General features: G+C 41.5%; 1 long non-coding RNA gene across 1 annotated transcript in view; it reads right to left on the reverse strand.

The window, feature by feature from the left end:
* The window catches only part of LOC109304686, a 36,262-nt gene that overhangs the window by 12,185 nt on the left and 13,750 nt on the right, over nucleotides 1-10,327 (reverse strand). The window contains exon 2 of the long non-coding RNA XR_002099450.1: nucleotides 1,498-5,403. This is a non-coding gene — a long non-coding RNA (uncharacterized LOC109304686). The remainder of the gene's footprint in view (nucleotides 1-1,497; nucleotides 5,404-10,327) is intronic.

A 10,327-nucleotide genomic window follows, 5' to 3' on the forward strand; every position in this document is an offset into this window, starting at 1 on the left:
GGACCCCCAATCCCCTCCAGCCTGCTGGACCCCCAGTTCCCCAGCTAGACCACCCCCCCCATCCTGACTTACCTGATATCAGGCAGCCATTTTGAATTGATTTAATCTCCCCCTAAAGCCCCTAAATGTCTGTACTTAGCCTAAGAGTAGTTTGACATGCTACCAAACTCCAGGCCAAATGACAGTTCCAAACATCACTTACCCATGCCACAGCGCATTAGTGAACCCTGGGTCAAAGCTGAATGTTGCCCTGTTTCTAAACTGTATGTAACCCAGGACTTGGGGGAGTTCCCTGACCTTGTTTTTGTTTCAAAGAATTCCTGAAAAGTTGTTTAAAAATGTCTAAATGCTGTAATAATGGATTTCAAACAGGATTAAATAATGACATTCATTTGACTTCAATGGCTGAAATAGTGTTTCATGTGTGTTTCAAAAACAAATAGCTTCCTGAAATTACATACCAACCTTATCTGCAAAAGGTTAATTCTACTGCTAAAAGCACATTCCTCTGAAGTTAGAGCCAGTTCAGATTGCTCAATGCTTGCTGCTTCCACATTCATCCGGTATATGTTTTCCTGATTACAGGAAGCCAAGGAAGTAGGGGAAATGGGTTCCTGCTGTGGATATAATGGTGATATCCAAAAGCCTTTAATTTTGTCATTTGAAAACAAATAGCCAAATTCACTGCTGATCAGTTGAAGTCAATGCAGCTACAGAATAGATCTTGGCTCCAAATTATTCACCTACACACCAAGGAGCATTCTATAGAGTACTATATTCTATACTCTTACTAAATGCACATCCTTACAGAATGAAATAGGATCATAGAACATCTACTCCTATGAGATCAGATGTATTTACTTGAGTTCTATAAGTCCGAATGTAGGGCAAAACAATTTAAGCAATAGCTGATAGGATGATGACAGGCATAATTATGCAGTTTAATCTACTTTGTATGTAGACTACTCTTGGCACCTCCCTGAGCAGTGAACTATGGCTGTTCTTCCAGATTATCTGATCCCAAAATAGACTGCCACTGTGGTTAGACACAGCCGGCACCCCAGAAAGCCATGTGTCTGCTGCACTATTGAAGAACAAAGCAATGCTAGAGAGAAAGAGGAAGCTTTAAAAAAGCACAAGGTATTAAACACGTATAAGACAGGGGTTTTGGTCCTTAAATTACTTCCAAGTAGGTTACTGCATAAGCCAAATGACCAATTCAATCTTTCTAAATGGCTTTCCTTAGGTCTTGCAATATAATCTAGCATGGAAAATTGAATAGGTTCAAACAGACCAACAAAGATAAAAATCTACAGCTTTGTGGGTGGGAGGTAATGAGCCAGGACTCCTCATTCCCTAGTCATCTTTTGAGAAAATACATGTAGGCAAGGTAGAGGAATATGCATCTTGAACCCCTTTCTCCAACAACCACCCACCAAGAAATGACATGTAAATTATCTGAGACTGCCTCAAGTACATAAAGGTAAACAGACACACTGACAATAGGCCTACTGTAAACTCCCACTAAAACTCTCCTTGAGTATAGCAGAAGCTGGATAGGGTTGTAAATTATTGACCAGGAAATGTCATATATTTTTAACTACAGAGAACAGGAGAGAAACAGCTCTTCTTTTCATGGTAGAAAGATACTAAATCTGTTTTACTAAACTCATCAAACACATGTACTTCTGTGTGGGAAATGCTTCCCTGTCCCTGCCCCTTGCCCCCCACCAAATGTAGAAGTATGTATTGTTCTGAATCCTGACCGGTGATTTATGCTTAAACCTGAGCAAGATGCAAATAAACCCAGTCTGAAGTAATTTCTACTACCAGATATGCCAATACAGTGCTTGTCACTGTTGCTCAAGTATTCTCTCTTGTATTGGTCTCTTTTGGGAAATATCCTAGAATGCTGTCGTAAGGCACCAGGTTACTCTACATCATCTATAGTGAAACTTGTAAAAGACACCACTCTTATTAGGCAACTCCTCATCTTAAGACAGTGGTTTTCAAACTGGGTTCCACAACAGATTGTTAGGAATTCTACAGTGTGGTACATGAGAAAATATGATAACCAACAGATTTTTATATGCTATTTAAATGGTTGCTCAAGGAAATAAGAGTTTTCTTTAGGGAGATCAGAGGAACAGCAGCGTGTGCCCAAAAACTTGTCAAACCTCTCTGCTACCTATACATTTGGTCCAATAAAAGGTAATCACAAAAAAAACACCCAAAAAACCTTGCCTCTCATTAAATGGATACCTACAAATTTCACTGCATTACACAGCAAGAAATATATGTGGGGGATTTAAAGTGTTTGGGTGAGCACCTCCTACTAGTTACTGTAGTCTGTCAGAGTTTTCATGCAAGTCATTCAGATTCCTGGAAATAATCCAGCTAGACTGAACATTAGTTTGGAGCTCAAGAAATACTCCTGCACTGAGGGTTTGGTCCAGCTCCCATTAATATCAATGGCAAAATTCCCAGTGAAATTCAGGAAAAGCTGGATCTAGTCTGAAAAACACATCCACCGCTGCTGAGTGCATAGCAACTGCCCATCTTCATGGAGACCTGCTTACAAAAGGGGAAGGAGTGCCAAGAGAAGCTTCACTTTGTTTTCTGCATTTAAAGCCTCAGAACATTTCAAAGCTACTAGACAGTAATAATATGATATTTTTGGATTCTGCCCTTGTTTTCGTACTCTGTAAAACCAAAATGGATCATAGTGACCGTAGGTCTACTCACTCCTTTTTAACTTGTGACCAATGCAACCTTATGTCAATTGAATGTAAAAACTGATATTTTACAGTGATTTTTTTTTCTGGGCATGGTGAGTTGTTAATGGAATACTGCCCTCATAAGATGTTTCTGCATTAGTAAATGAACCCCCCAACTTAGAAATAAAATGAACATTTATATTTTTCTTTTTTGAAGTCTTGGAATATATAAATTGCCTTCGCATGAAAGCCCATCCAGTTAGTACAAAAAAAAAAAGTGCTGGTCCTTTTGACATTATCTTGTTACCAGTTAACACGAACTGCCCTAAGAAGGCAGGACAAGGAGAGTGTAATCCAAATTTAGGAATGAAAAACCTGACACCTGTCCAGCTGTAAGGATTTACCACCTCTACTGGACTGGATGAAATAACTTCTTAGGTTTATTCCAGCCCTAGTTTTTTGTGAGCACATGCAGAAAAAAATATTTCACCATCATCTAAACATGGCCTTTTCAGTGTATGAGGTGACCATGCCTAGAATGTATTTTTTTTAGATTTACATTAACAAAAACATACCCACAGCTGTTACATCTTATGCTAAGCACCATAGTTTTTTATTTTCAGGGATGGGGCAGGAAGAGGGGGTCTGAATTAAATAGAAGAGTTTTTTTAACATGTCAAGAGCACAGAAAGTATAATTAAAGAATGTTACACTTAACATTTGGAAGGCTAAACATGGAATCCAAATGTACAACTGTGAGCATTATCTATGGGCAGACACATAAGTAGCAGCCATTTAGATTACCTTTTACCAGATCAGTGAAGTTTGTTCATTAATTTTAAATAGGCCTACATTAAAGAACTAACTAGGCCAGAACAGGTTTTCTAAAACCTATGTAAGGAATCTGTCATAGACTAATTTAAAAAGCCACACACACATTGCACCCCAAAGTCTTCACTTTGATGTTTAGATTCCACTGCTGTCAGTTTAAAGGAAACTAAGCAAAAACACCTGTCCTAAGCTACCTCTGCTTTTGTCATTGCAACCCATTTTTTCACTAGCTTTTTTTTTTTTTTTTAATAGTTGAGGTGCTACTACAGAATTTGATCCTCGCTGCATGTTGAATCTATGCCTGGCATATAAGCCATACAAAAAAAAAAAAAAAAGATCCTTTGAAGTTAAAGCCCTTAATTATTAGCTTGTGTCAAGATTCTAACACCAAATTTCACAGCATGCTGACTATTAAGTTTTGAAGTAAGAGAAACCCACATCATGTGCTGAGTACTGCAGTTTCATTTCAGAATAGAGCAAGACGCATGGTAAGATAGTTGGCTACTTTTAGGTATATTGTAAGTTAACTGACTGTTGCATACACTATAAAGATCAAAAATTTTGCTGACTGCTTTACCAGTACTGTGCTTTAACAACAAAATAAACATGTACATTTAAGCTTAGCTTTCTTTCAAGCAAATATGATAGAGTAAAGAGCTTTTATTTATAACTGTGGCCCCAAAACACTTATTTTGCAATTCTTCTTAAAAAGTTGTAGACTACCTTCCAGAAACAAAGGTCATCCAGTACAAAATATTGCAGTTTGTCCCATTTTTTTCATATTGAGAGATTCCTTATACTTCATACGTTTGAAAACACCTGCATTTAAGAGTTTGGGCTATTACAAGCCACATAGTGGCAGAGAGACAATGTCTGAACCTATGCTTTTACTCTTTAATACAGCAAAAGCTAAGCAACCCTTTTTGAAACATGTTTTAGCAGGTCATAGACCTATGTTTATGCAAAAAGAAAAAAAAACCCCAAGAAGGTAATATAAAAGTTAACGCTATTTGGCAGGACTAGGAAAGTTAGGTAGCTGAACAGAAAAAAAATACAGGTAACATCCGCTAGCTTATATACAACCTTTGGATTAGAAAAAAGAAAAAATGCTTCAAAACATACGTTTTTATAGAAGACAAGTATCTAAGAAACTGTGTAAACAATCCACCCAGTGTAGAACTGGAGGTAAGTAGCACAGCTGATAAAAGCAGATTAGCTTAATATGGCTTGGACCAGGTGTATTGAAACACCTGTTCAAAGAGGATTTATCAGTACTGTTGACAAATACATATCACCCCTGGTTAGTTACACCATAGTGAAGTCTTTTACCCCCTGAAAAGCTATTACACTCAGGATGTCATTGACTTCTTGTATGATCAACATTACAGTTATAAAGTCAGTTGCCAACATCTGTAAATTGGAAAAATCCAGCCTGAAATTTAAACTGACATTTCTTGTCAAACATGAATCTCTGAGGAATCCTGAAAGTTACAGGACATCACCTTCCTAAAGTGGCATTTAGATGAGTAACTTGCACTGACAGCCTGCCAGAAACATGAGTTCAACGCACTTCAGGTAGCCAAATGTTCCCCTCAAGAAGAGAAATCCACAGTTTCCAGATCTTCTTGGAAGTGTTACAGGGAGTGAAAAAACAATCCGTGGGCTTTTGTCCCCGCCAATGACAGTGGTGCTGTTTCTAAAAATACTCCTCCTCTTCATCAAAAAAGCCATTTTCCAGAGCATATGTACAGTCTGCATTTGAGACAGCTTGGCATGCACCTTTGTATTCTTGAATTGATTCATAGAGAGAGAACAGTTGACATAGTAATGACATATCTAGTTGCCGAAGGCCAACCTGGAAAGGGAAAGAAAAAGACATTCAAATATGATTTGATTTGCAATATGATGTCCTTGCATATTTTTTCCACAGCTTTAAGAGGACCAGTTGTCACACCTTGTGAAGTATTGCGATATGGTAGTGTAATTAAGTTTAGTAAGGTTATGTCCACCCTAATGAATAAGCCAGATAAAAGAGCAGCAAAAGAAGGCTTGCCACACAGCATTCCTCATGATTCAGTAATGTTACCATGCCCTATTTAATTGGCAAAAAAGCCATGCAATCCTAATCCAGCATACATCATGCAAAATTACTCAAACATACTGTACTCCCTGTGATACCAAAGACAGACTTAATGGTGTCATCATATTTGTCCCATTTACCCATCTTCCTCATATAGACTTTGCACAAGAAAGGGGATGTGTCTACATGTGCCCCTATGTTACTGTACCATCATTTAGTACTTCCAAAAGGACTTTTGGATGTACTAAATGACAGCACAGTAACAACTCGTAGGCTATTTTTAGCCCCTACATTGCTGTAGCAGTGGTGGCGGCACACTTTTTGCCCGCAGATGCTATGATGCCAAAGCGTCACATGCAGACGCACCCAGGGCTTCCTCCACCCACTGTTGAAGTATAATATGTTTATAAAGTATAATATGTTTATATGTTTATGGTAACATTTTCAAAAATAACCAAGTCATTTTAGGGGGGAAAAATGGGGCTTCAGTTCTTAAAATTACTTATCTGCATCTGATAAATTTATCCTTAATCCTTGACTTTTTCTGTGAAGTTTACACCCAAGGCAGTTGACTTATGCTGTAACCCTGTCAGAAGCAAATAAATCAGGTTCATATAAAATCCAACAGACTACTTGAAAGCAGCTAACAGCTGCATCAAACATTTTCCTGAGCAGTACGGAAATACAGCAAAGTTTGCAGTGCAACTGGTTTGTTTGTTTTTAACCTTTATGTGATTTTCAGCTTAATCTTTGTTCTCATGGGGGTCTTGAGATTGGAAAACTTTTTAAATTATGTTCTCATCTTGTTGGTCCTGAATTCCTGAAACAAATGCTCCAGACATCTTTAAGGCACCAGAATTATATGAACAAGAATAATTCCCAAGCCAAATACAAAGCAGGTAGAGAATAGAGTTAAGGATTAAATGACTAACTCTATTTTTACATAATAATTTCTCCACTGTGGCAATGAAGTGGGCAATACTTCTTTAGAAATGTTATGCTTATTTACAGAGATGATAAAACCAAAACAAGACTTTTCATTTGTGATGCTTTAAATGCTGCTGGGTAACATTTTTAAGTTAATTGCCATACCTGCCTATTTTTAAGAACAAATTTTAGACTGTTGTGTCTGAATGCCCAATTTTTAGTTTCAGAAAAGCACTGTTGTCCTTAACAGTTAAAGGGAAAAAAATGCTGCTTATTTGTCTTGTGGCCCCAGATTTCAAGACCCCATTTTAAGGCACTCAGAAGAGAGTGACTCCTTCCTTCAAAAATCTTAAGAGTATAAGCATACAATGAGAGAGCAGGTAAGTACAACTCCTTCACGATGATAACAAAGATTAACAAGAGTTGTTTTGTTAGGAAACAAAAAGACAAACAAGCAGAGAGAGAGTTAGGATTGTTAGTCTGAAATCAGGCAGGGTAGGGATAAGCCTTACAGACTAATTTAAAGTTAGTCTATAAAGGCACATCTCTATCTTGATGAAAAGACAAGTAACTCCTTAGTTCTTAGTTTGGGGATCCTTCATTCATAACAGCATCCCTCTGCTCTGAAAAGCTGTTTCTCTGTTAAGGAAAACCGGACACTACTTTCTTTAAACCAATAAATATTGCTCAGCAAAGCCCAAGAAGGTGAAAGTTGTACTAGGACACAGTAAGCTACTACTTCCCCCATGGGACAGGACAGCTTCCCCTCCATGTTTGATTTTAAGATCAAGGTACTAAATTGAGGGGCTAGATGTCACTAGGGACCATTGATACAGTTTTCTCACCATCACTGGAGCGATGCCATTTTTATCTAGCTGCTGCCACCACCACAACTGCCACCTCCTCAGACACTATTATTCAAGTGCTGCCACCCCTACACACCGTTCTTCTACCATGAAGTAGTGAAGCAAGAACGTAAAACTAGTTAGAAGCATGTTATCTATTTTCTCCTCCTCTCGGTCCTGACATATAAGAGCAATGTACAGATGAGCAAGCAGTTGTGTAGAAATTTCCTTGGAGAGGAACTAGAACATGACAGAGAAGAGAATGCGATACTTGTGGCAGATTAAACTGTGCACTACTCAAAGTATGATAATATTTTATTCAGTCTTGTTAAGCTAGGTAATGTTTAGCAGCCTAGGCACTCTCTCAATATAGCGCGGTGCTACAGTGATGTAGGGGCTAAAAATAACCATGCGCCACTGGCACTCTGCAGTACGGGCTGTTACTGCGGCATTTAGTACTTCCAAAAAGTAGTACTAAATGCCAGTGCAGTAACAACAGCACAGTAGGGGCACACGTAGACACGCCCATTGAAAACAAGTTACTCACCTTAAGTACAGATGCAAACAGAACTGTATGTAGCTGGACTTAACATGATTATATTTACACAGCAGAAAGCTTAGGCAGCCATGTGTCACAGGGTAAACAGTGTTTGAAGGGAAGAATGATTAGAAATACTAGGTTGAGGTTGAGCAAGAACTTATTCAAGATGGAGATCAAGAAAAAAAAGATTCTAGACTTTCAAGATCTCTCTCTTGCAAGGCAAAAGATGGAATTGTCACCCATGGAGTTGGATTTTCACAAGTGCTTGATACCCTGTTGGAAGAAGACCAACTCCACACTCTGAGATGGATTAGAATAGGAAACCTAACAGTTACTTTTTTCCCCCAAAATGTTGCTTTATTTCAAGAAGGTACAACTGAGTTTGATTTTAACATAGCATAATAAAACTTTACCAGTTTCTTATTTTCCAAATGGGGCCTCTGTCCTAGGCAATCCACTCCTTTTCCATTCAACAGACACTATACTTACAGGTGCAAGGTGAAAATTTAGTCCTCAATTTTATGCTACATTTTTCTAGACTAAGAATGAGCTAACAAATGTCAAAATCCATGAAGCGTTCATAGGTCTTTAGATTAAAGGATGTCAAAAAACAGCCTGTGAAGTGACCCTCTATCCCCTAGATCAGTGGTTTTCAAATTGTGCTCCACCGAACCCTGGGATTCCACAACAGGAATGACACAGATTGGGCTGGGTGGTGGTGCACCGCTATTGCCAACCCACGTTGCCTGGCTTCATGTCAGCTTACATACCCATGAAGACATGGACAGAGGATCTGTAGCAGAAGCAGCAATATGAAAGGGCTCCATTACCTTTAGAAGTTTGAAAACCAGTATCCTAGATCTAAACTAAAAATCTGGCTCAAAAAAATTGTTTAACTGGCCACAAAACCAACCTACCCTTAACGTCTTGATGTGTTTGTTTTTTACCTTAAAATGAGCAAGGACAATATAAAAAGAAAGACAACCTCTCACTCTTGGATCACACTGTGCTACAAAACTTAGACACTTTGGCCGCGTCCAGAAGAGTGCCGTGTTGTACGTGATGCTGCAGACAAGTCTGCAGCACCACATACTGCATGTTCAGTTGTTCTCCGCACTGCAAGGGAACAGCACAGAGGGTTTTTTGGACCCCTAAATATCCAGGGTTCAAAAAAACCCACAGAGAAAAAACATGGAGCAGTGCACACATGGGCACTGCGTGCCACTCAAAAGCAGAGCTGGGCTGCCCAGAGCCACGCTGCAGCTGCCAGCCAGGCTACGTGCGGTAGAATCACCACTGCTGCAGCTCTTGGAGGCCCCCAGGACCTGAAGTAAAGCTGCTGGGGCCAGCCCAGTGCTGGCCCCAGCCTCCCCTACCACCCGTGGGGAAACTTGCTGTGCATCAGAGCGTGCATGGCATGGGTGTTCCCCAGGAACAAGTAGTAGTGGTGCAAGGTGCGCCGCTGTTTCATAGTTGTTAGGGGCTGCAAGGGATTCAAAAAGCATTTTAACACCCATCTTGCTGGGGTCATTGAGTTTAAAAGGGCCCGCCAACAGCAAAAAGCGCCCCAGTTAGGCTCCGGAGCAGTGAAAGACACGTGGGTGAAAGCCCACTGCGCCCCCGAGAGACCTCCCAGCAGCCGCGGAGCCCCTCACCGACCCCCAGCACAGCCGGAGGCAAGCGGGGCCCGTGGTGGGAGGAGGCAGTTGAGTGGAGCCAGGCTGGGTCAAGCCCCGCCCAGGCCCCTGCTTGGCCCAGCCCCCCAGGGAGCCACGCAGCCGGAGCTGTGCAAACAGGCTGTGCAAACAGGTGTGCTTGCCTGCCGGCGCATGAGTTAGCGCGGAGTTCGCACAGAAGGGCGCACAGGAGGGCCCAAGACCCTGCCTGCGAAGCCCCCAGGGTAGCCAGTCCCAGCCGTAGCCAGCCTACCAGAGGCATGACACAGATGGGCACGCGTCACACCCTGAGGGTCCCTTCGGGCTCTGCACCCGCCCCCCCCCGGCACCTCAGAGACTGCCACCCAGACGGAGCCTCTGGCTGTCGGCTGCGGGGGGTGCCTGTCCCTTTTTCAGGCTCTGGCAGCGGGGAACATGGCCACCTCCCCGTGTGGGGTCTGCTCCCTTTCAGGGTCTCTGGCGCGCCAGCTGGAGGAGCTTCAGGCCACAGTCCAGAGACTGTGTGCCATCAGGGACTGTGAGCAGGAGATAGACTCCTACTGCTAGGCCTTTCTCCCCCGGGAGCCGGAGGGTAGACCACTGCCTCCCTCCAGGACAAAGGAGGACTCCGGGACCTCTCACTCTGTCCAGTCAGGGGCATGGACCAAGGTGGTCAAGGGCCCTAAGGCCCACTGCACCAAGGCCCCTGCCCCGCCAGAGCTTAGCAACAG

Source organism: Gavialis gangeticus, unplaced genomic scaffold (genome assembly GCF_001723915.1).
Source record: "Gavialis gangeticus isolate Ggan-Ray unplaced genomic scaffold, GavGan_comp1, whole genome shotgun sequence".
In the NCBI taxonomy this organism is placed as follows: Eukaryota; Metazoa; Chordata; order Crocodylia; family Gavialidae; genus Gavialis; species Gavialis gangeticus.